This window comes from Excalfactoria chinensis, chromosome 12, assembly GCF_039878825.1.
Source record: "Excalfactoria chinensis isolate bCotChi1 chromosome 12, bCotChi1.hap2, whole genome shotgun sequence".
Classification (NCBI taxonomy): Eukaryota; Metazoa; Chordata; class Aves; order Galliformes; family Phasianidae; genus Excalfactoria; species Excalfactoria chinensis.
The window spans coordinates 6,035,345-6,061,802 of record NC_092836.1 but is presented as its reverse complement, the minus strand read 5'-3'; the positions used below and the strand labels follow the sequence as shown (position 1 = coordinate 6,061,802).

Genomic DNA, 26,458 nt, shown 5'->3' with positions numbered 1-26,458 from the left:
GTTCTTCATGTAAATCACCTCTTTCATCAATTATCGTAAAGGTATTTCTAAGCAGGTCTGCTGTTTCAAAGCCACGAGGAGGTAGGTGTGAATTACCATGGACAGCACAAAGATAGTCAAACACTGAGCAAACCCAATTCTCCTTTTAAAACCTGTACTTACAGCTCCAGTGTAGCTCTAATCAGCACGGACATCACAGTGTATAAAACAACAAACAAAAGGCTTAGGAAAAGGTACGGAGCAACGCCGCCTTCTCTTCTACAAAAGCATGTTTTGTTTTTGTTAGCATAACCCGTAGTTTGCCAGGCTCCTGTGAGATCAAATATTTGATCAATTCATGAAAGGGATGAAATTATGTGTTTGCCTGAGGGAAGCAGGGTCACTGGATTTCATGACCCCGGAGTTTATTCCACCACTTGGTTCCCATGAGAAAAGTACTAAATTACCCTTTTCCTTTGGGAGAATGAGAAACAATCAGAATCTATCACAGTCCTCCCGCAGCTACTAACAAGATCTTCTGTAGCCTTTGACACCACCCCATGAAATAAAGCAACACAAGCCATCTTATTAGCGCTCAGCCTGCACCTACAAATGGGCTGCACTCTCAGGGCACTCAGTTCTGCAATGAGCAGCCCAGCCGCATCAGCTGGAAATCTCCCCATCTCCGCTCAGTGTCCATAAAGGCACTGTCACAGCTCCAGCAGGGCCTGGGCCGACTACTGGAGGCTGCAACCATCTCACCCAACATCTTCATCTGATCCTTGGGATTTCCCATCCAACCCCTTCTCCCTCAGCACAAAACTGCACAGGTTTTTCAGTCGTGTTGCTGCATTCCCCAGCAGCACCCTCACCAGTGCCATGAGCCCCAGGCTGTGGTTTGGCAGCTGAGTTCCCATTGCCTACTTATAGTTTTGTCACATTACTAAAGAAGAAATTCTGCCATCAGCACAGTAACCCGCTGGAAAACAAAAACATACGGAAATCACCTGCAAGGTGTGCTATTTTAGATGGGACTGCTAATGTAGGTCAAGTTTTCCATTCTCCTCTGGGCTGCATGTTATTTATGAAGAAACATCTTACGAATTCTGAATTTTGAATCCACACACCACTGTCTTTTAGAGGAAAAATAAAATCCCATCAGCACATACTATCCCTGCTCTCTGATTTCAGTGACTCAACTCTTAAGCTTGCAGACACAGATCTGGGGAGATATTCAAGAAAATGGAAATCATTCTATAGCACTTAGAAAAGAAAGAAGTCATATTTGATGGTGAAAACCCATCAAAAGCATTTGGGAATCAGAAGGGGATCACTTCTCCATCCTGTTACAATTCTGGCTGCCCAACCTGGTGATTCCTCTTCCTGAAGCCCATTTCTGCTCTGGGAGCCAAACCACGAAGAATGTAACAGCTTTCCTTGCAGCTCTGGCATTTCCTCTCCCTCACCGTAGCAGTCTTGACCCTATCTGGGAAACTGTAGTAGCAGAGTCAGACTGCAGCAATACAGCACAGCCACCTCGATAAACTGAAATACCACAGTGACCTTGTTTCCAGTATGCTTGGATATGCTTCATGCGTGCATGACCCATATATATAATACAGGGTTTGATCTTTTTTTTTCTCCCCTCCCTTAAGCAATTGAGATTGCTGCTGCACCTGAGCAAAGTTTAATCATCACAGTATTTTAATTTTGTAATTAAAAATGGCTGCACTTCACAAAGGAGAGAACTGACAAGGGATAAAGTAATTTATTCACTCCTCCTTCCCTCACCCAGATATTAAATACTTTACAAAAGACCATCAGCAAGAAACTCAATTTGTAGACACTAACAACCTTGGCAGTGTCCTTTGTAGCACAGAACAGCTGTTTAGTTGATGGGCACCTTGTCCCAGCAGGGAACGTTTGAGCCTTTTCCATTGTAAATGTTTCTGTTTTCTGCTTTTCAAGCACTCTTGCTTTGTGTCCAGCTTGCAATAGAACCCTGTATGGAAATACTGCCACCAAGACCACAAGGACTGTTAACCTGAAAAATGGCTCCGCTCCACCGTTTGTTTCATCTAAAGTGTATTTAAATTCCAACAAGCAATTATACTGCAAGTTTTTCAAACATTAAAGGGGAAAAAAACAAACTGCACGTGTCCTTTTCTAAGATTTTAAGCACTCGGACCCATCTGCTGACAGTCAGCACTGCCGGTGACCCAGCTGTGCTGCAGCACCTCACTGTGCAGTCCTCCATAGTGCAAGCACTGAAAGCATGAAGAAATAAACAAGAAAAACTTAGTTCACCCTATCCCATCTCCACGTACTCATCCTACCTCAGTCTTCCTTTTCATCTTGCTGGAGAAGAAGTAGCACGCACATAGTAACATTTCACAGTAAGCCATATGGCTCAGGATGTAAGCATGACAACGTGACTGATGTTTTCCCTGCACCTAAATGAGAACGTGTGAGGTACAGGAGTCACAAAACTTGTCTGCACCTTTGCATCCAAGTAAGGCCCCATTTCAGGAATCACACCACAAATGAGATGTACATTCAGCCAGTGCAAGGTCATGCAGAAGATGACAGGAAAGACAGAGCCTGTCATCTGGTTTGGGGATCCCGTTTCTGAAGTCTTTGGAACACTGGACTGCTTGTTTGGTAGAAAACTGGGAGGTAGAAGTAATGGTTTGGCTCTTGTTTATAACCTCACATGCAGTGAGTGTTAATACAGCAGGTTACTGCCTCGGTTGCACAAAGAACCAAACGCCAACGCTTCGGGAAGATGGAAAAGCACCACGTTGCTTTGTAATTAAAAACAACGTGGAAAAGTGCCAAGGCTGAAAGGTAAAGAAAATCCTAATCTCCCTCAAGCAGAAGGAATGAAAAAGCCCAGTGAGGGCAGAAAACCTCTTTCTCCCTTTGCTTCTGCTGCTTCAGAGATTATAGACTGATACGCTAAAATTGCTGGGAGTCCAAGCAGTGGTGAGAACACCAAAGCAGAATCTATTAGCTCCTCTGTCTATTAGACATTAATTAATTAGAGTCCTAACCAAGTCAATATATGCCTCTCTCTGTTACATACCACTATTTCATGTTCAGGAATATACACTAGCAACCCATTCCCACCCCTCTGCCTTTAGCAGCACTTCCACATCCTCCAATACTCCATTCTTTCCTGCTTACACTCGTGCTGATACACATCCACAGTGAGACTCCAGCTTAATAAAGACAGACACACTGCACTGGAATGTATTTCTGCGCTGATTCAGAAACTCAACAGAAAAATATTAATTTTTTAACACGTTTTTAAGTGTGACAGCATCCAAGGCTGATTGCATAGTCCTTGTCAAGCCTAGAGGGCTCATGGGATAGGGAAAAATTTCCGTGCTCCACTAATATACAGCTCTTGTTTCTCCAGCAATTTAGGAAACGTATTTTTTAAACACTCAACAGCTTTGCTTCTAGGAAAGCTGTGTAAATCCACACCATCCTGCCCTCAGCTCTGGCTGCACACTGAGCACTGCGAAGAGGAAAAAGGGCTTCCCAAAGCCACCTCTGTGATCAAGAATATTAAGAACATCACATTAAAGATTAATATGTGGGTAGAGAGCAGGAGAGAATTTTTCTTTTTAAGTAGATGTCACCAGTTCAAAGTCCAGCTGAGATGCCGAGTTCAAATCTATACTGAGATTGTATCTCGGTTATCACAGCCGCATACCTGCTATGGAATTCACACACATGCATTTTGCTCTACATAAAGATATTTAGCACAGAGAGGCAGCTCTTCCTTGGAAGCCAAATTCATACAATGCACCTTTAAAGTCACTTCTTTATGTGCTTGGCTATCTGTTAATTCCTGTTAGTAAAGGAAGTCGTTGCAAACATGAGTTCTGGCTTGGCACGTGTTGCAGTGCTCCTCAAAAAGCTGCAGCAGAACGCCAAAATAGCTATTCAGGAGCAGCTTGGCTCCTGGAATCAATGCAGAGAGATGTCCTGTGGTCATGCATAATTCACCCACCATTTGCTTCCATGAAGACAAAGACCAGGAGGAAAATAAAGACCCGCAGCACATCCGGTGGCAGAGCTGAACTCGCAGGCTCTGGGAGCCAACCCAAGGGTGCTCCCCTGCTGCCTGCCCCAGCTGCTCTGCCATTCGGCAGCACTGGGCACCTCAGCATAGACCTTGGCACCACATCCTCTGCTCTAACTTCTCCCCCATATGTTCTCTTGAAAAGGCATTTTAAGACCAAAGGATGAGCCAAAAACCTGGGGGGAATTTTGATCGTTCCCAGCATGGAAGGTCTCACACGGCATCCCGGTTTCTGCAATAGCAGCAAATGGGGCAGTGAGCCACCACTGTGTCTTTACTAGAACTAAAGAAACCTCCATTCAGAATTCCAATGAGAATTTCCACTACGCATAGGCTGGGTTTTCTTTCATTTTTCCCTTCCTCCCTCCCTGAGGTTTAAAGAGATCCCTCCTCAAAGAGATCTCATGTAGGACACAACCCTATTCTGAATGCTATTATTCCTCGCAGCTTGGTATTTTCACGTGGCTACAACTCTGGAAAGGTATCTATAAGAGATGGATGCTGCTGCTGATGAAGGTTATAACTGACATTCACTAGATAATCTGTGAACTACAAAACCCCTATTTTGTGTTTCCCAGTTATTCCCAACATACTGTCCACCCAATGAGATGAACATACGAAACAGGCAGTGCAGGGAAGCTGCACGTTGTCACCATAAATCACTCGCTTCCCCTTCATTAGGTTTTGCATATCATTTCATTTCTGGAGAAAATCACGACTAGTTGCTGTCTGCCTTAAGAAACAAAACTACCAGCAACGTTTCCACAGGGAACATCTAAAATGAATTTCTAATAATGCATAGGTTAGAAGGTTTTCTTGTTCCCTTTTGGCATCCAGCATCTAAACTTTATGGCCCCAGTGACGCTGTGAAAGGCACATGTGCTTAATAACAAAACCTGTTAAGAAACACATCTTAAAACTGCTTGCTTAAATATAGAGCAGACATGAACTTAGGCAGCCACTTAAATGCAGAGGAGCATGTTCTATTTATTGCTCCAGCAGCCAGCCTTACTGCAGGAATGATGGACACAGCAGATAAAGGCTCTTATCCCAGGCTGGTCTGTATACAGCACCTCATCAGTACTCTTCAGGCACTTCACTAAAGCAGGGATGTATTACTATCCCTATTTTACAGTAAAGAGAAAGCATCTCAAGGTCACAGCAGATGGTCAGAAACTCAGATCTGCAGCCACCACCTGTTTACCTTAATCCCTGTGCTTTGTCCATTATTCACTCTATGTAATAACTCCACAGATTAAGGTTCTAATTCAACATTTAACTCACCTCTCTACAGAACTACGAGCATTCACAGCACTATCAACAACTGTGTTGACTTAGACTAGTCCATACCACGCCCAAGTGCCCAACACCGATGGCCCATCTCTCTACCTCTCCCTATACAACAGACAGTGTTATGTTCACTTAAGCTTTTCAGGGAATACATCCAGTCCTATTGGATGCCACTTAAATAGGTAGGTCAAGGAATTTCATGTCTTGACTGCATAAGTTTAGGTAGTGCTTGGTGAATCTCAAGGTGGAAGTCACAAGAGCTGGACTCAGGAGCTGACACATTCACACAAGTTTAAAACCACCATTCACTTGGAAGGAAGAACATGAAGCAACACAACGCAAGTTTGATAACATATACAGAACACATTCCTTGCATGGGAAGTGACACTAAAGATGTCCTGGCTGGAACACTGCTCCCCACACCTCCGTGCACCACAAAACATGGTTTGCAAGTCACACTGCCCCCTGTCACATCCATTTTGGCCAGACCAGCTGGAGATGGCAGCCCCCTCTGACCTCTAGAAGCAAAGGGAAGCCTCAGAGCACCTCTGATTACAGTTCTCCACTTGAAACCTTCCTCGCAGTGACTGCTCTCCTTGTTTTCTACAGGCTGCCATCGTTTGTTCACCTTCACTGCCTTCCCAGCTCCTTCAGCAGGGCATTGGCCTGTTAGGACAGGAATGTACCAGAGCTTCCAGCTGACTGCTTGGCTCTCCCTTCTCTGCCTCAGTTTGTTGCCTTGTTTTGTAAGGCGAACACTAAACAGTTCCTTTTTTCAAAGCGCTCAGGCAGGCCTTTTGCTGTAAGCCTCATTTTTCAGAACATGTCAAATAACTCTGCTCCTGCTGGGTGCAAATGCATCAGCAATGGGCAGCAGGACTATGGGGCAGGAAGGGACACGGCATGGGGCTGCATCCTGGGAGGTGGGTAACCACCACACATGGCCTTCTTTAGGCAAGGTAACCACCAGCTATCTCTTCACCTGCCAGAAGTGAGAGATGGAGTGGCAATGCTGAGGCATAACAACCTACAGCACAAAAATAGCTGCAGCCTTAACACAAGCATCACTTGGAGGTCTGTATTTTCTACACGCTTCCTTCCTAAAACATGGGAGAGAAACAAATGAAATGAATAAGCAACAGCTTTCACCAAGAAAGCAACTAAAAATCAATTGTGCCAGACACTGCTGCCCAGACTGTCTTGCCTGTTTGGGTGGTGACAACGTGGAAGCACAATCTAAGTGCATTCAGCACTACCTCCCATCTCCACGTGCTGAACCCCACGCTGACAGCACCGCAGCGCTCAGAGGAAATGGCTGAGCTGTTCGCCTTCGCCAGGAATAATTGGGAAATAATGGAGCTACTGTTTGCATTTGCAATCAAGAGAAGCTCGCGCACCACCCTACTGGAAGGGCTGTGCTGACAGCGGCGGATCCAGAATGGAGCTTTTTAAGAGCGCTGCACTGGGAAGTAGTGGGTGAATTAAGCACAGGGCTCTCTAGAAACTGGTTTCTATCTTGCAGGCTCACAGGCAAATGGACTACACAAAGGTATTTAAGCTATCACACCCAACCAGTCATAAAGGTTGTGCTGTTTACTGAGGTCAGAAAGGACTGTCTCATGAGCCTGCAAACAAACTCACCATTCTAGAAGCAGCCATCATGGCAGACAACCTAACATCAGTGGGTTTTTTTCCTGCACTAAACTGTTTCCGACACGCTCTGCTTTGTCTGAGTGCTGTAATGCTTTTATTTTTCCAAAAGCAAAATCCCTGTATCGTAGTGAAATAAAAGCACGGAAGCAAACACCTCCACAACGTGAGACAACCCCTCCTCAATGCTCTCAGGGGTTTCTAGTTGAAAAGCAGGCGTCAGAGAAGGCTTGGGAAGAGCACAAGATCAGGACCTGATAACAATAGAAAATCAGCTTGCAATCTTGGTTACAGATTTGCTGTTAAGATACCATAACACATTTTTAAGCAATTCACTATCAATTTATTAAAACACCAGGGCTTCTTTGAGACTGCCACAGATTATTGTTTAAACCGCTATTTAAAAGTGCACTGATTCACAGCATGGATAATTCATCCTTATGCCATTACAGCACGTGTACATGTAGCTGCACTGCAACTTGCTTTTAAGAAGTGATTTTGCATGCAAAGTCAACGCTCTTATTCGTATCTTGGCCAAGAGCTGTATGCATCCACTCTCAAATAACAAACCTATATCTTACTGCATTGCTAAACAGTACTTCCAAACAAACATAACTGTTATTTTGACACTTGGATACCTCACACAACAATAAACAAAGCGGTTAATAAAGGCGAGAAGGCACGGCTCCATGCTTTGGGACATGTCAGTCCATCACCTTTTGGAAAGGGCCGGGTGGCTTCAGAGACAGGGAACAACCTCATTAAAGCTCTTCGTCTGTCTGGAGCTTTGCTCATTTGTTCAGGCTGAGAGACGTCGTGCATTTTTTTTTGCAAGGGATTAACAAAGAGATGAGGAGCGGCGCTTTCTTGTCCAGGTTATTATTTTTAATAAGAAAAATAAATACTAATTAGAATACAAGTCGACAGCAGTCCCGGTGAAGTGGAAATGCTTTTCTCCCTCATCAATAAACAACTGGACTGCAGAGGCTGGATAGCCACGCAGCAGAAGGCCTCATTTAATTGATAGATACACTGGAAACCATTGGCAGAAAGTGGTCAGTTTCAACTTTGAGCTCAGTAATGAGCTCTCAAATTCTCTGTTTCACAGAATGGGCCACGACATGACTTCATTTAGCTTTGTTTTATAATTACAAGCCCTGTTCTTCACTCTTTTCCTCCTGCTTAAATACAGGCTTTTTTTTTTTTAAAGCAATACCACAAAGAAAAAAGGGAAAATAAAAATAGGAAAGAATAAACAATTTTAATGAACTTGTGCAAATAGAAGCCTGGTGAAATGAAATCACAGACCTAAGCAAAATGCCACGTTGAACACATCTGTAGGTTTTATGCAAAGCTCATCTAAATTTGAGTAATTCAACCTAATTTGGCAATCTGCACAATCAGTTTGCAAACTTCAACCACAGAATTTTAAGCATAAGCCTGGAAGGTCATTAACATTTGTATTTATCACACAGGCCACAATCCAGCAGAGTGCTGAAGTCTGTGTTCAAGTGTCCTAAGCAAAATCTTAGCATACATGTGGCATCCAAGGGAGTATTAGGAGTTCTAATTACAGAGCTAAGTCACTGATTTGTTCAGATCACAAATTTTAACTTCAAACCAATCTGAAATCTCAGATCAATGAAGCTCAAGGCCAGGAGCCTTCCTCCAAAAAGCCCAACATCTTTTTTTCTCCTGCACCATCTAAAAAACGTTCCCTGATCACAACCACTGCTCCACAGCTTTTCATCTCCACCCCATGAGCCCCTGTCCGCTGCTTCCCCCCACACACAGAGGTGCAGATGGGTCCTTTTCCATTCCCTACGCACCTGGTCTCCATCAAGCAGCACAAGAACTGGGCATGCTTGCCATGCTCCAGGAGCACGAGGATGATTATTGAAGGGCAGCTCTCCCATGCTCTTCCCAGCACGTGTTCTGGCTGCGGTGAGGGTTATCTTTCATTTGTCTTCTCTTTCCTCAGCAACAAAATGCAGTGGGTCTTGGACTCATACAAATGTTCTTGCTGCAGATAGTTTAAAATACTTAGTAGGAATGAGAACTGTTTCTCATCCAACTCCACTCATTACTTTTTTTTTTCTGAAGGCATCTCCTCAAAGAGAAGGCAAAGCATATTGTTCAAGGTGAAAACTGCCAGCATGAATTTGAATCAAAGTCTGCATCCATTTCAATGGGAAGCTTCACAGCATCTCAGCCGCTTGCTCAAACACAGGAGGGTAAGCAGACTGTGCTGGCACCTCCAACCCTCTCCACACAACCACGCTGCCACCAGAGCTGAAATATGGTTGTGTTTCAGCAACACAATTTTAAGTTGTAGGCATAGCCAAGATTTATTAAGGCAGAACTACGCTAGAGCACATGCAAGTTCAGCTTCTCTCCATGTGTCCTCAGGAAATGTGTTAATTGCTCACAGCTCTAACACAGATTTCCAATACATCTGCAAGACACAACAACACACATGCTAGCACCGGGGGGAAGATCTGATTCTTTTCCTTGTACTACCTAAGACTATGCACACATTTCTTTATAATGGCTTTCCCCTTCTTAAGCTTCCCTTTCCCACCACATCTTTCCCAGTACTTGATCCCAGGTACCCATCACCACCAGCATGGCAGGATGGAGCTCACCTACTGCATTGCTCCCATGAATTTCTGGTCAGGATGGGGTGCCAGGGAACACATGCATCTTTGTGCCATGATGACTAAATGGTGCAGCCCCACACCTCAAGACCTCGCAAGTCCCACCTCCTCTTTCTGTATCTATGATCAGTCCCATACACACTGGATCAAACACTGATGCCCAAATTAAGTTCTGCATTTTTGTTGGCCTTCTTCAGATCCATGACCTGAAGCAATGCTACTTAGCCCAGAATTGAGAGGAACAAGTTCCCGAATCAAGATGGCCTTACAAGGGATTCCTATTGCTCCTGGAATCCCTATAGTGCCATCAGTTACAGGAAACTGCTTTCCTTTTGACACCTCTGTTCTCAAGTTCTCTTCCCTTAGTCTGGGAGTATTTTATTTTGAATCAGGAGGAAATTTCAAACTTATTCATCCCCAAAACATTATATGAAAGTTGCAGTTGGGTGGAGGGAAGTCTATGCTGGAAAAAAGCCCAGAGCAGCTGTAAGCACAGCACCACGCATAGCAGCATCACAGAGACCTAAGCAGCTCCTTATAAAGAATAAACCAGCTGAACCACACTGCACATTCTGGACATGATGCTCTTATGACCATGAACCAAAGAGAGTTTCTTCTAAAGCAAACTTTTCTCTTTGAGTGCACAGCAATCCAAGTTCCCATACCATGATGGCTGATCCACCCCAGCCTCGTAGAGAAAGAGCTGTGGTGGTGGTAAAATGACTTGACATGGGAGATGTCACCAGACCTGAACTTCAAGGATACCAGTGAGAGAAATTGCTTCTCACAAGCACAGCAATGAGGAAGACAAACCCCTGAAACAACAGGGTAAAGATGCTTTGCAAACCATGGAGCAGCACGGTCACATTCAAGGGAACTGCACTCCTGCAGCTGGCAGCAGCCTGGCTGTGCTGTACTCCCTGCAGCACTCCGTGCATGCTTGTGCTCCTCAGACTCCAAAGTCTGATCGTCAAACCTGATCCAAAATGCTCAGAGGCTCTTCCTTTCAACAAGGGCTGTCAAATGTCTATATTAATCACAGCTGACAAATATTTTCATTGAGGGACTTTGGAGGGGGCTACGTGCCTTGTTCCATATGAGGAGATGACAACTCAGACCTGCAGCGCCTGATTAATATTTTATGGTTGCCATCCACTGGGTACGCAGTGTGACGCTGGTGCTCGCTTTGCTCGACGTTTGCTGCATCTCCAACACTTATTTGTGACAGTTTTAAGGAACAGCAGCTCAAGGAGGCTTCGTTCCAGCAGGACGGTGCTGGCCGACCTCTCTTATTGCCTCATGTAATTCAGAGGGAGCAACCATTAAACTGGATCTGAAAGTGCTTTTCAACTTATAAAGGGGGAAGGAAAAAAAAAAAAGGCACTGCAGATTTACATATAGATAACATCTCGGAGAAGAATGATGCTGATTTCTCCTGCCTGGCATTCATTTTCCAAGGCAGCCTAGCAGGGCAGCCAGCAGACAAACCTGCAACAGTGCCCTGCTAAACGCAAGCCCCTGTGTCAGTGCCAGCAGCTCGGTGCTAACGTTACAATGACATTAAAGCACAGTGAGATCAGCGGGAAAGCGGAATGGAAGCAAAACGCATCACCTTAAGCACAACCCCAGCTGAGCACTGGCTTTGCACTGAGCTCCCTGATCTAACTTTGCAGCAACTTTTAACTGCACATTGCTCAAAAACTCCCATTCTCTCTTAGGAACACAAGCAATGGTTGTTATGAACCCCATCCTGAGAAGGTATGTGTCACTGAAAGACCAGGGTATTTCTTGATCTCCAGTCTCTTTATGCAGCTTAATGCTAATGAAAGGAAAGCATTTTTTTTTGCACACAGTGAAAGGGAACAGATGGTGTCACAGTTCTGCTGTGGAATTTAAGCAGAGTGACAACCTATACAGCAGATCATCACCATGGGTGAAGCTCTTTTCAGGCAGCAGCATGGAGGCTTTACTTATTAATTTTTTTACTTCTTGCTGTTTAATCTCTCAAATCTTAAATCTTATTCCGTCCTTTCTGCAATGAAACCTAAGGAAACAGCATAACCATCTCACTATCCTACAAAACCTCAGGAGACACACGATGACCAGAATGTTCAATGTACTGTGAAGGGACAGCTGAAATACAGCACCTCAAATTGCAAGCTGTGATTTTCCAATCATTCTATCCATCTCGACACCGGGTGCTGGAGAGCAAAGCAACGTGGCCTTAAAAGAGACACTGTCAAGTTGAAAATCATTCCTCTGTCTGAAATCTGGTCCCCAATCTAATTATGCCTGCAACACAGATAATGGGGGGTGGGGGGAAAAGAGGTCCTTTTTTCCTCTTAATTAGGTTTTCATAGTTTTCTGTTTTACACTTTTGGTTGCCAATATACTTTTTGTGTGGTTCCTTTCCATTGCTTCCTTTCCAGGCTTACCTGCTTTTGTCCTAGGGACAAAGGTGAAACAAAGCAAACAAAAAATCACGGCTTTGGAAATTTACCTAGAAATATGGAATTAAAAAGGGACTTTCACCACGTAGGCTTGTTGCTGCTGTTGCTTATTACATTGTTAATTACACTTTCGGAACCTACTGCCAACTGAGTCAGACATTTGCTTCCACGTGCTGAGCCTACCAGATGTGTCTGAATGCCCACAAAGCATCCCCCTCTGCTGAGGCAGACCATATGCGACTGGAAATGTCACCATTTTTAGTGTTTTCATTCCTTCAGATTCATCTTCTCTCAGCTTACTTCAGCTGCCCAGGTGAGCACTTTACACTCATAGCACTAAAAAGCAACAGATGATGGGTTCATCCCCTCCATCATTCACACTGAAGGAGCCTTTCTCTCCTCCAACAGAAAGGAGGAGAAGAACCACCTCAGGCTGCTGGGAGGATGAGGAAAGTCGGCTTCCAGACCTCCTGGAAAAGTCTAGACCTACTCCATTCCCTGACACTTGGGATAACACTTGCCTGATGACAACTCCAACAGGGTTAGACCATGCGCTACCACAGGGCCTACTGTTAGCAGTTTTGCAGCTCTTATGACACCACTAAAAACTCAACAGCCCTATGGGCACTTCAGCATTTGTAATATGCTCGGTGCTCACAGTGGAGGGCCAGAACCAGATTGCTCTATCAGGCTTAAGTTTGCAAAGCTGAGGAGCTGAGGTCCAGGGAAAGCGGAGCATGATGAGCATGTCACACCAAGCACTCCAGGTATTATGTCCTCCTACATCTGTAAAGCAGCAAGCTTTTAAACTAAGGCACCATATCAATGAGAAGCTCCACTCAATGCAGGCAAGGACCAGTCATAAACTTCCCATTACCCTCAGGAAAATAAAACCTATGGAGATAAATTAACACTTTCTTATCAAGACAGCCGCTAGCAATAGCATCTCCAGTAAGAGACCACAGGAAAGGTTATCCCACAGCAGCAAACCACTCAACTACAGCAGTGACAGCCTTTACAGGAATGAGGGGACAAAGGCGCATTTGGGATGGAAGCACTTCAGGGGAGGAAAGGTGGCAAATATTCACAGCGAGTGAAATCTAAACTCACCACAGCCCTTCACAAGATGTAACCTGCTGATTAACATGTCTTGCAGGGAGGGACACGCCGCTCAGGTTAAAAGGAATTTAACAAGGCATTTCTTAAAGGCATTGGGTAAAAGCTCTGCAGCAGCAGAAACTCAACGGCTATCACAAGGCAAGTGTGAAGTGAAGAAGCAGAAAGAGAAGAGATTGTCAGTAAATAGGGTTAATCCCTGCAGGTAATACCCATTCCATTAAACTGTGCAGCATTTTCCAGCCTGCAGATCCTCAATCCCATTTAGCGTCTCTCTCACGCTGCAAGCAGACACGTCGGAGCTGCTCCCCCCCCCCCCCAAATTCTGCGAGGCTGTTTGTGCAGGCGGCAGCCAGCTAAGCCGAGGGCTGCTGGTGCTACCCCGGGAAGCTGCAAGGGGGGAGCGTGGGGGGGGAGCGGCACAAAAGCTCTCCGCACAAAAGGCCATCCCTTTTCATCCGAGTTTTTTTTTCCCCTTCTCCATTTTCTCCAGCTGAGCGGCAACGTTATTCAATCAACACTTAAGAAATAGATGTAAATCTCCGGAGGTGGTGGTGGGGGGCACAGAGGAGGGAATGGTGGAGAGGATAACGTGGGCGAATGGCAAATTCAATACAACCACTGAGATTTGGAGGGTGAGCCTTCAGCTCTCACCTTCTCCTTATTCCCAACGAGCCCTTCCCCGGCGCTCACAAAAAAAAAACCCCACGCAGCGTGTTAACAGCCATCTCCCGATTCATTTCTTCCTCCCGGAGAAGATGCAAAGGGCCTGACACCGAAAGGACGGCCAACATCCCTGCCTTCCCAGCGAGACCCGCACCGCGCACATAATCACACGAAAAACATGGCTGGCTGGTGCATCGACAGATGCAAACGAGAAGCACCAGACTTAGCCTCATTTAGATGGCAGCAAAATTAAAATGGGGGAGGAAAAGAGGGGGGGAAAAAAAGAGGAAGGGAAATAATAACTGTGCCTGCGGAACATGGCTGCACGATTTGCAAAGCCTCCCGAGCGGCAGCTTGCAGGGAGCAGTTGTAGCAGCCCCGCAGCCCGGCCGTGCGCTCCGCTCGCAGCCGGCGGGTAGCGCGATCCACGGGGAAGGGCTGAAACAGTTACCTGATGGCTGCAACTTCCCCGAGCCGGAGGTAGGGATTCCAGAAGAAACAACGATCCGTTCGGATCCTTCTGGCGGTCCACCGTCTCATCTACATGCGTCTAAGCGAGCCCTTACCGGCAGCTGCTTCTTTTATCGAGCCCACAGGCACAGCAAATTAGTCCGGGTAGACTGTTCAGTCAATGTGGGCTATTCACAGCGAGGCTGCTCCGCCAGCCCGGCCTCTCCCGTGCCCTGTCCCCGGGCAGGCACCCGCCCACCTCCACATGGCCCTGGATAAACACGGCCCCGCGGCACGAACCACATGATCCCCCCATCGGGGGAAAGGCAAAGCCGAAAGGAAGGCTTTGCTTGGAAAGGTTCGCTTTAAAAAGGGTTTGTTTTTTGCGACCCCCTTATTTTATCTTTATTTTTTTTTCCTTTTATTCCCAGCCCCTGCCAAAGAGGAAAAGAATGTGAAGCAAACTCAGTGATCTGAAGATGGGTAATACCTTCCAAATCAACTTAGTCTGGAAAATCACCGGGCAACAAAGTGCCATTCAGCTCTCTGATAGGCACACAGCATCAAGCACAGACCCTGCATTAAGCCCCAAGATGCTCCTGCAGGGAGATGCTGGCCACAGCCAATGCATCCTTGGGCTGCACGGAGCCATAGGTTTTCATACTCGCTCTTGAAAGAAGCAAACGTGACATGCCTTTTTTCCCCTCCTTTCCCCACTGCGAACCAGCTTAGAATATGCATACAGAAATAAACACACACAGGAATGAAGCTCTGAGGAGGTGGCAGACGGCATGCACCACTGCCAGCCTTGGGAGGGGGAGTGAGCCCTGTGCTCCAAATACACCCACCAGCGGGATCCACAGGGTCAGCCATGAAGAAATACTCATAAAAGCCTCAATTTCCCTATTGCTGCACAAAAAGGGGGAGGATTTTCCTTCCCTTCAGTGAGAGAAGGCAAATATAAACATGGAAAGGTGCTATAAATACACACACATACAAATATATCCTTTAAATAAAGCCCCCCCTTGGATGGAGATGTTTGAGACCAGGCTGGATGGGGCCCTGGGCAACCAGATTTAGTGTCTGATGCAGTGCCCCAGGCTCAGGGGTTGGGAAGAGATGACCTTTGAGGTCCCACCCAACCCATGCCACTCTGTGATTCTATAGTTAGCTAAACTCTACCTCCACCAAGGAAGCACAATCAGTTGGGAGCGTCTTCCAAACAATCCTGCTACCCATTTCCATTCAGCATTGTCACTTAACTAGAATTTAGCATAAGTCATCCCCGCAAAACAAGTAAATACCTGTTAGGCACAGGACACTTAAAAAGGATAGACTTATCCAAAAGGCAGGTAATAGGCACACCAGAGGGAAGAGGAGGCTCAGAGAGATCTTATCACTCTCCAGCCACCTGGAAAGGAGGTTGTAGTGAGGTGGGGGTAAGCCTCTTCTTCCAGGTGATAGCATAAGAGGTAATGGCCTTAGTTTGCACCTGAGGAGATCTAGGCTGGCTATTAGGAAAAACTTCTCCTGAAGGAGTGGTGATACATTGGCACAGGCTGCCCAAGGAGGTGATAAGGTCACTATTCAATAAATGTGGAGATGTGGCACTGAGGGTTAGAGGGCCTGGTGGGGGTGGCTGACAGTTGGATTTTATAGTCTTATCCAACCTTATCCAGCCTTAATGATTCTATTACTCTCTTGGCACAACGCTGCCCACTCTTGTAGCTTGATCAAAGTCCTGGCTCCTGAAGCTATCGCCCACAAACCACAAAAACACAAAACTCATGTGTTACCTCAATTTCCTTGGCCATTCTCAGCTTCTCCAGACCTGATTCAGCACAATCCATGGTCCAGCAGCCACAAGCACCATGACTGCAGGTGAGCTGAAGGATGCTGCACCCCTGGTGCCTCTCCTGGCAGTCACATTGCAACCTTTCTAGCAGCAGCCATGGCTCAGTATCTTGGAGATCACAGAGGAGCTGCAGGTGCCCACAGCATCAAGGCAAAGATGGCTGAAAACCAATCAGGCAGGAGCCAACAACAGAGAACAGACAATGCAAAGTGATGCAGGTCAGGTGTGACAGCCCCAATGAAAAGTACAGCTGGCCAAAAATTCACTTCTCAAGCTTAACTAGAACTGAGCCCGGATAAAAGGTCAAACCATTCTCCCATTTAAGTCAACAGAAGTTTGTCTCTGTCCTTGATGGCATCAGGACACGGGACATGATGATAAAAAATGGTTCACTTTATTACCTTGAGTAGGCGAAAATGAGAGTCCATTCTTTACTGTCCCCTTTTATTCACAGAAGACAATTTAGAGCATTGCTGGCATTTAACTTTATATTTCTTAAAAATTACTTTCAGTCAGGACAAAGTGATGTCATTTTTCCCCTGTGTATTTCATCATTTGTTAAGGAAATGTGATCTAGTACTCCAGAAATCTATGCTGAGATCTTTCTCTCCAGGGATCTCAAAAATTCTGATGCTCAGCATCATTGGGACCACAGTGCTGCTCTGGTACAGACAGTGCAGTGTCTCCTATCTGTACACCAATGCTCACCACGTAGCTCTGGAGTTGGCCCAGACTCCACAGTGAGGAACAAAGGTACGATTAAAATGCAGAAGCAGCCTCACAACACTCTGAATTTGGGACTTCAGAGAACAGTTGGAGCCAACACCAAGAGGAGACTGTGTTGTTGCAGCAGGAAACAGTCTCAGCCTTTGAAGCTGGCTGGCAGCACAACTGGTGGGTTCCCACCTACTCACACTTTCATTTGACACTGACGTCACTGGATTTATTTATTTCATGGAGAACAGGAGGAGGAAGAGTATCATCAATGTAATATGGGCAAATACTTCAAAGAATGAAAGGAAGAGCTCAGTTCATCACTTCATCTGTAAACTGGTCATTGGCATCCATACTTTTGCCGCACATACATACATGTGTGGTATCCCTGAGGAGCACTTCTTGTTCTTCTAAGAGTACTACGCAAAGGTGCACAAATAGGACACAATTCTGAAAAGCAATATGTCCTGATCAGGAAATTGCAATCAACTCAGTGCAGCTACACACTGCTTTGTTCTTTGTGTTCATTGATTTTAGGGACAGATCATTTAATTTGCTCTGTATACACCAAACCCAACACTTCACTGAGTTCCTCTGGTACTGAGCCCAGGTAGATAAGATGGCAGAACTACCACCAGACTGAAAAACAATACGAAAAATTCTTTACATTGAATTTTTGGGACGTATGTGTTACAGTGACTTCCTCCAAACAGGAATATTGTCACCGGTAGAAAGAAGGAACAGCGATGTTGAAGATCTTTTACAGTTCCCTCACACTTTGCTTCTGCCCAATTTTATCTGCCCCAGTTGTGCAGTGGCTGGTGCACCTCTGAAGGTGGGCTCCTGCTGGTGACATGTGTGGTTCTGTTGGAGGCACTGAACATTTCTTTAGCATAAGGAACATGGGGACCAGCAATATACAAACTGGTAGTGCAGGGGTCAAGTGATGCCATTAAGTTTGCCATGGATTGTAATAAACAATTGCATTTTGCTTGGAAAGAGCTGATCCTAAGCAGGACGATGCTGGTTTGGGGCAAAAGATGATGGAGACATTGGAAATGCTCAGTAAAAGTGACAGCAAAGGGGCCCTGGGCCAGGAGACCTTCCTCAAAGCCCCAAAGACCTCAGAGAACCTGGGGAGATCTGCATGTTCCTGAGCCATTTCCCTGGCACTGATTCAGTGCCTTTATTCCATCCAGAACAAGATTCTCTCCTGGAAGCTAGCCTGGTTAATTGAAACACAGGAGAGGTCAGGCTGAGGATTGGAAACTGCACCTCCAGTTCTTATTAGCTCTTATTAAGAACCTGAAATACACATTTATTCTTCCTTTTATTTATTTTTTTAACTTAAAGGTAATGTTCCCCAGCACTGCTGCTGAACATCAGGCACTAAATGGCTCATTCCTGCACTTTACACTTTGGTGAAATAATAATAGCAAGGCTGTAAATAGAGTATTGATTCTTTGGAATTCAATACACTTTATACAAGAACCAAGCTGCATTCCTGCTAACCGAAAAAGACAAACAAAGAGGTACAGAGGAGGGGAGGTCACTTTCCTAAAATCAAGCAGCCAACACCACGAGCTGCAGAGAATGCACCAAAGCCAGACTTGTTCCATCAGCTCATGTTCAGAAGGAAAGCCTGACGCTGCCTTCACCTCTCCGGTGTGTACACAGGCATGCAGCCAGTTGCATCCAGCAAACAACAAACACCTGCAAGAGGATTTGTTTTATAGCCCAGCTATGGACCAGGTCACTTTCTGGAAGATACTGTACAAATAGAGTAACAAGAAGCACTCCAAGCACCATCAGTAAGTAATAACGATCCTTCGCCCGTGACCCGCTCCGACACATCACTGTCAGCTACAAGAGCCAGAAAAACATATACAGGATACCTGTGATAATTCACTCAGTGAAGATGAGGCAAGGTTTGTCTCACTGAGAATGGATCAGGAGAAAACTTCTCAGCACAAAAATAAAGCACACAGAAGCCCCTCCTGCCCCTTTTTCCCTCAGGATTAAATGAGACCATGCTGAAGCCCAACACTTAACACTGCGCCAGTCTTTTAAGTGGTTGCACAGCACTGAAGTTGAAAAACAAAACTTTAACAAGCCTTGCCGAGCAGCCTAAACACCACACATCCAAAAACGAACCCAGAGCAACTCAACCTCTGCTTTTACATCCACATGGGCTCTTAATGCACAATAGCCATGACAATATGGATCAAAGCATGAAACCAGGAGTCCCTGCACATGTACTGAGAGAAAGCAACCCAAGTTAAGGTCATTAAAAAGCAAAAGCCAACACAACACACACACAAAGTATTTTTTAACACGTTGCCTGTGCAAATGAAGGTAAATAAAGGCATTTAGGTCAGCAGGGTGCTTCGAGCTGACTCAGCATCCTTCTATAAAGGTGCTCTTGCTCAATACTGATGTGATGCTGGAGAGGAAAGCCAGTGGCAGCACAGCGCGAACACCTTGGTGCAGTGAGTGCTGTGGTTGCTTTCTGCCTGCTGGGTTTTGGGGGGACTGAGCATCACCTTTCCGGCGCTTCCCATCTGAACCACAAACAGCATTTGGCATTGAGTTCCTTCAGCAAACTGCAATCTGCTGGCTGCAAGCACCATCCACTTTTATTATTTTTCATGTTTTCCTTCCACCTTCAAGTATTCCATTGCTAATTACATGGCAATGAGCTGTTTTCACTCCTGGAAAAGCATCTACCCCACTGGGCCTATCTTCTCAGAGCAAAGATGATACCATGTAAAACCAACACATAAAAGAGAGTCTACAAGGAATGCAGGTGGGAAATGGTCTGCCCCAGTCCTGTCCCTGTGGCCAAGCCCAAGTACAGGAGGCCCAACTTGCCCTTTCCCAAGGCACCATGGAGTGCTGCTACCCCACCAGCAGTGCCAGGACCTGCTTCTCATAGGCTTTGCCATCAGCCTCAGTCATCTGCATCATTTTGAAAGATGGAGACGTGTGGGAAGAAGCGGTGAGAAGTTTTAAAAATGGCAGTACTTTGATCCTAATTAACAGAGTTGACTGAAAGCAAAATATGTAGAGCTAATTTTCACGATATTTTTCCACCATCCCCAGACAGAACCTTTTTCCTGGCACTGTTTAAAATTAATGAAGCAAATATGTTTGCATATTTATCTTTTCAATACACAGAAACAACAACAAGGAAAACAGATTGAACCGATAGCAGAATTCCTCCAATCCAAAGCAGTCTGGATGTGGTTTCTGTTTTAGTTTGTACAATGCGACCCAAATCAAACAAGCAGTTTAAGTTCACTGGCCATGTAAGCAATCAGTTTTATCCAACAGAACTACAACAAAATAACTGCTGTAGGAATTGACCCCTTCATTTTATTTGTGTCTCTACGGAGAGATACTGAAACCATTTTCAGGGAAGACAATATCCTTCCTGAAGCCTAAATAACAAATCTCTTGCCATTTGTACCACAGCAGTAACAACAAACATACAGCAAGTCAAACGCTACCATGCGGCCAATAGACTTTGCTAATGGGAAACAACGTGAAAGGAGATATAAATTCATTAGGACTCTTGTATTAATTCCTGAAGAGATCTTCCTATTTTTCAAACCTCAGCCTAGAATCCAAGTGGTCCCTATGCCCCTCTGCAAACCACCATCGGGTCAACCCAACCAAGCCCCCTTCGTTTAAGTATAGCTCCCAACATGTCTGTTACATTGCTGGCTAGACATCCCCTGGCCTAGGAGGACAGTGTGAGAGAGGATTACATGTGGCATCAGAAGTCACCTCTCTCCTTACCCAGTTTTACCTTAATTATCACAGACAATAATTCACTAAAATCAGATTATTATTTTTTTCCAAGGGTCACAGAGGCTAAGTAAATGTGATGGATTTTGCTCTACTCAACGATTCCTATTTATGCCTTGATTACTGTATCGATTGCCATTACAAATGCTGAGTACCCATGATTGAAGCCATAATTAAAAAGGCAAATCATAGTCGGCAGTTGTTCCTCTATTACTGCAAAGCTGTAGGTCTCAGGCTGGGCTGTTCACAGCATCAATTACATGTGCACATACAAAAACCCTACAGAAACTCAGATTTCAGAGCCCAGGAGGAAAAATAAAGAGAAAATACTCATTATCCTCTCTTCATCAACACACAGTAGAGAATTAACTACAGTTATTACCTATTGGTCGAGCTGGAAGGAAAGAACACAAAAAGTTCTTCCCCTGTGATGGCATCAGAACAATTAAATGTTGCTTTGCTTTCAATTCTATGATATTACAGCAGGGATCTTGCTCTTCTGGATCTCCATCTGATGTACAGCTTTCATTACAGCTTTGCAGGTGGAACTACAAATACACACCTTTCACCTGTTTCTTACTTCCCCTCCTGAATTCTGCCATACAGATGTCAGCCTCTACATCGTTATGCACAGATGGCAAAAACACCTCCCATGCTTCTTGACTTGTTTCTGGTCCACCAGGTAGGAAGAATGTCTTAAAGGAAACACAGATCAGGTGAAGATGACCATACCCAGACACTGGAAAAGCACATTTCCAAAATCCTCTTGGCTCTCTGGGCAAAGACTAAAATGCATCATGCTGCAAACTTGACCTCATTAAAATACAAACGTTCTCATCTCAAATTCCATTGCCCTTTTTTTTTAATATTAATTTTTTTCAATGTCCTTCTGCTTTCTTTTTCCAAACATGAATGAGCAAGACCATTTAAGTGACACTGGGGTGAATGGCGTAGCAACTACAAAAGCCTAGAAAATAGCAATGGATCTCAAAAGTAAACTTGTCTATGTGCACAAAAGGGTTTGCTCTTTGAACATCACTGGGATGACACAGCCATTACTATATGAAAGTGTGATCGCTTTCTGATATTTTGCAACAATTGTCAAGCAAGTGAAAGCTTTATTTGATTTCCACTCGCGTGAGACGACAAGATATAGTGCTCTTATGGAATAGATTGTGTCAGAAGGGTTTTAAATTGTAACGCTATCGCTTTAGCATCTTTAAGGCTCTTTTTAGAAGATAAACTCATCTGTCTATAATAACTAAATGACACAGTAATGGAGAAGAGCTAAAGATTTTCTTATGGTAATAAAAAGGAATACTTCACCCCGAGCAAGGAAAGCAGAGAACTCTGCACTTCCTAGAAACACTTTCAAGAATCTTTCAAAATAATGGAAAAATGAATACATGCGTTACGTTCACCCACACAAACTGAGCCAGCACTGACATAGGTTGAGATTTCTGACAGCAAGGATCAGTGCAGAGAGGAAGAGGCCAAAAGGAAAACACTCAGCAGAGCGCTGGATGCACTTGCAGAGGAAGCGGGAGATAACACTAGAACTGGGGAGAGCTGCTGGCCAGTGCTCTGCCTTCCAAAAATACCTTCATGATATGCTGTAAAGTCCCATGATATGCAGACAATCTTCCTCAGCTGAAAGCCCTCAGTGGAAAACATCAGGAGAAGATCACACTGAATCAAAAGGCAACAAAGCCAAATGAAATAGTGTTGGCTCTTTTGGCCCACACCTCAATCGAGCATTTCTGCTTGGCATCAGGCAGCAGATAAATTTATGCTCAGAGAACTACAGCTCCCAAAGTTCACTGCAGAACAGTTCTACATAAGTCACAAGGTGGCTACAGCTGGACCACTTGGAGACCTTAAAAATAACTGTGCTCTTTTCAGCAAGACAAGATAGCAATCTCGGTATAGGCTGTATCAAGTTTTCTTGGTCCTGCAATTAGATTCTTCATTTGTTTGCATTATTCCATTCAAATTCATCACAATAGCTGATCACTTAGTCAATACTTTCCAAAAGCAGAACTCTGTTTTGCATACACGCCAATGCCAAACAAATTTCTCCATTATAGAATAGCAGTTGCAATCCTTCCTTCCCAACTGAGTGCTAGAACATAAAAATGCCCATTTAATGAGAATGTTCGACCATGAACATTTATTAAAAGCACACAAGATGTCAAAACAACAGCAGAAGCCAAAACATACATTATGATTTTGGTCTTGCTGTCAATACTCACATGTAAAAATGAGTAGGAGAATTTACACTTTTCATTATTCCTGCTTGGAAATAGCCATGTATATTTGGCACAGAAGATTCACCGTTAGTTTTTTATTACACAAAGGAGGGTTCCTTTGATGTTGTCATGTCAGGTGGTGATTTGGGGGGTTGGAAGACAGGCTCTGCAATTTATAAAACAGCACAAAGGTATGGAATTAATGATTGGAATGGATGAGTGTATCCTGGTGGGACAGCTGGTAAAAGCTACAAGTACCAGCTTCTGGTGACAGAAAGCCTTTGCTGCCGAAAGGCCTCAAGGATGAGGCACTGCAATTCTCCCTGCATTCACCACAACAGTCAAATGGAGGTTTTCAGACCAAGTGGATGTTGGCCTCTGTTCACCCCAAACTAATGGCAAAAGTTCCTTTTCCATGGACTGGAGGAGAAGCAGCACAAGGAGCAGAGTTCGAAATTATAGCTCTTGGCTTTAATAATAAACCAATAAGCCTTACTAAGAATTAAACTAACAGCCACTGCAGGGGCAAAAAAAGCAGCAAGTGCAGCTGCAATACAGAAAGAACTCAAATTTGACCATTCAAGGGGTCACAGATACCAGGAAAATGCCACTTTCAAGAAACTTAAGGTCAAAAATTAACAGCTAGGAAGCAGTGGAGAGCATGTCCCATTTTGTGTCATACCTCTCCTTGCGCTCCTCAAACCTGATTCTGAAAAGACCTTGTTCCATGCAAATACAATCCATTATGTCAGCACAATTAAACTTAACAGTATCATAAAGTCAGTGAGCATGTGGAACTATTGATAAGGTTTCTGTTTATGGACACTTTGGTGGGGGAGCTGCTGCTTCCTTTTACATAATGATGCAGCTATTATGGATTTGGGGGTTTGAGCTTGAACCTTTTTTCCTAGGCTTTCAGTTTAACAGCCTGTTTTACCTTCATTCAAACATACGTGTGAGACCAGCCACACTGAATTCCTTCCAGTTTTAATTTTGAAATATGGTGTTTGTATATAAATATATGTACACATATATGTGCACAAGGATATATTGGTATGTTTTTATAAATATATATATATATATATAGTATGTATGTATGTGTGTCTGTGTGTATATATGGAAGCTTTCTCTTCAGTTCAACAGCTTGTCTTATCCTGGTGCATTGGATTCCAGAGACAGCTCACTTTGGCCATATGCTTCAGTTGTTCCTCTCACTCCCCCGCTGTCTTTCCACACATACCATGACCGTGGACAACCTTTCCTTAAGTGGGCAAACAAATGGTTTAACTCAGATTTGCAGAGTGTTTGCTGATTTGTGTGGGATCCAACTCAGCTTTATCATTTCAGGCAAACGACAGACACTGTGGTAATTAGAGCAGCTCAATTTTATTAGATTGACGGCAGATTAAAGGCCGGGATTTCAGCTAGCAGAAACTGGTATTGCTGTCCTCAAACCTGTGGCACTGGGCTGGTCTATGCCAGCTGTAAACACGACCCCAAGTCTTTTACATTGTGTTGTGTTCCACTACACAACCAGGCTTCTAAATGTTTTCACGCCTGTGTGCGGTCTGTAATCTAGTTGCTTGCATTGATGTTTCCACTTCACATTCAAACCCCAACAAATTGTTTTAATTCACAGAGGAGAACACAACTACATTTCAGCTGAGGAGGGGCCTTTTGATACAGTACAGTAAACTAAACAATCAAAAACTCATCTTTTGGGACCTCTGTAGGTACCAATGGCTCTGGGCTGTCCTTCCCTTAAAGTCTTCTGAAATTGCTCACTATGAGTCACCTTTATATATTGCATTCCAACCCTATGGACTATTTGCAGTTCAAACTGGTGCTATTAAAAATACAAAAAGCCGACACAGAACAGGCAGTGTCAGATCCATGATCCACTAGCAGAACCCTTATTTTAGCAGTATCCTGAAACAGGCATCAAATCCTCAAGGACCAAAAACCCAAACATTGGCATCTGCCAAACAACAAGATCTCATTAGACTGGAAAGATCATTAATAAGGGGAACTTCATCTAAAAGACTGATCCAGATGGGGTGTGGTGTTTCTTAGCATTACAGGACCCACAAACAAAACCTTGCTCTCCATACAGATGACAGTGAGGCTCCTACTAACGCTCTGTTAGTCCTGAGGCCGCCTCTGGCCCACCCCCACAAGCAGGTGAGCTGAGGGCACAGAGATGGAAGCAAAGGAGGACTTTTACATCAGATGGGTCTTCGCCTGTTTTTGTAACCATCAACATTAGCAAATCTCACCAAGCACCCGCGTGACCTCATACCAGAGGTGAGCTGCATTTGTGTTGGCCAGAGAAAGAAAAGAGGATAAAAATCCATTAAAACGAACCGACTGTAAGAGGCAATTGAAACTATGCCATTTAGCCAAAGTAGACATCCTATCTCAAAACATTTTGAGAGCTTTCTGACGCTTGGTCTATTTTTAAAGACTTTGGGTTAGTCATAAATGAACCTCAGAGCATTCAGCAGCTTCATACAGATAGACAGACCTGTGACCTGACACAGAACAGGCTTCTTCTGCAAGAAGATACCACTGCCATCATCTAATCTCTCTCTCCAGGCAAGCAAAGAGTGTTTCACCCAGTAACTCCTCCACCATGTCTATAACTGCACTTTAGCAATGCAGTACCTTTCAACACAACACTGAAAGCATTTTCACTTCTCCAGTACTGGAAGAATTCTACTCAACCCTTCCAAAGTTTGTCAGGATGAATTCTGTATGTAGTTAACCAACAAAATAAAGGCAAGACACTTAAACTGCTCAGGAGACAAACAAGAGAAATCTCTCTTTGTTCTGTTAAATCTTTAGCTAGTGTTATGCAAATTCCTTATTTACAAGACCGTGCTAATTTGAGCAGTGCTGTCCTGAGGGATCAGTGCCACCACTCACAAAGCAGCTCCTTATACAAATAGCCACATGCACAGATTTATCTCTGCTATCAAACCCGTAACAGAGCAAACAAACAAATTAAACCCCAACTGATGAACATGCATTATAAATTAGCTGATGGATTATGACCAAAATTAAGAGATGCTCGGGAAATGGGTGGCTAGGACTAAAATGTCACAGCTGGCAAGGACATGCCCAGCAAGTGGCCCATACAGAGCAGCATCACAACAGCAAACAACCTCTTCCCAAAAGCAAAGAACCAAGGATCCCATCCAACACTCACTTGAAATCAATGGGAACAGGTCAAACACCAGCACCCTGCCTCTGTCATACCCACAGGCTCTGAAAACACTTACTGGAAGGGAATTAAGACAATCTATGCTTGCACATCTTGCACCTGGAACAGATCACAGCTCTGAAAGCAACATTCTGCCCTCGATTCTCCACACAAAGCTGCTGCGAGCACATCAGTAATACTGAGGGCTAAAACCACAGTTCCGTACATTCCAAAACAAGTCTCTACAAGCTCTCCATAAAAGTTTGGTTTCCAGAAG

The 26,458-nt window shown here is 44.5% G+C and overlaps 1 protein-coding gene across 25 annotated transcripts in view; it reads right to left on the bottom strand.

Annotated features, from left to right (window-relative positions):
- Positions 1 to 26,458, bottom strand: part of MAGI1 (membrane associated guanylate kinase, WW and PDZ domain containing 1) — a 291,948-nt gene that overhangs the window by 99,321 nt on the left and 166,169 nt on the right. For 2 of the 25 annotated variants that reach the window (XM_072347610.1, XM_072347614.1), the window contains exon 1: positions 14,353 to 14,629. The exons of 22 other annotated variants lie outside the window; for them this stretch is intronic. The gene's annotated coding sequence lies outside the window, so the exon portion shown is untranslated. Of the gene's footprint in view, positions 1 to 14,352; positions 14,630 to 26,458 lie in introns of those variants that run through there. One more of the 25 variants, XM_072347613.1, reaches the window with a different exon arrangement.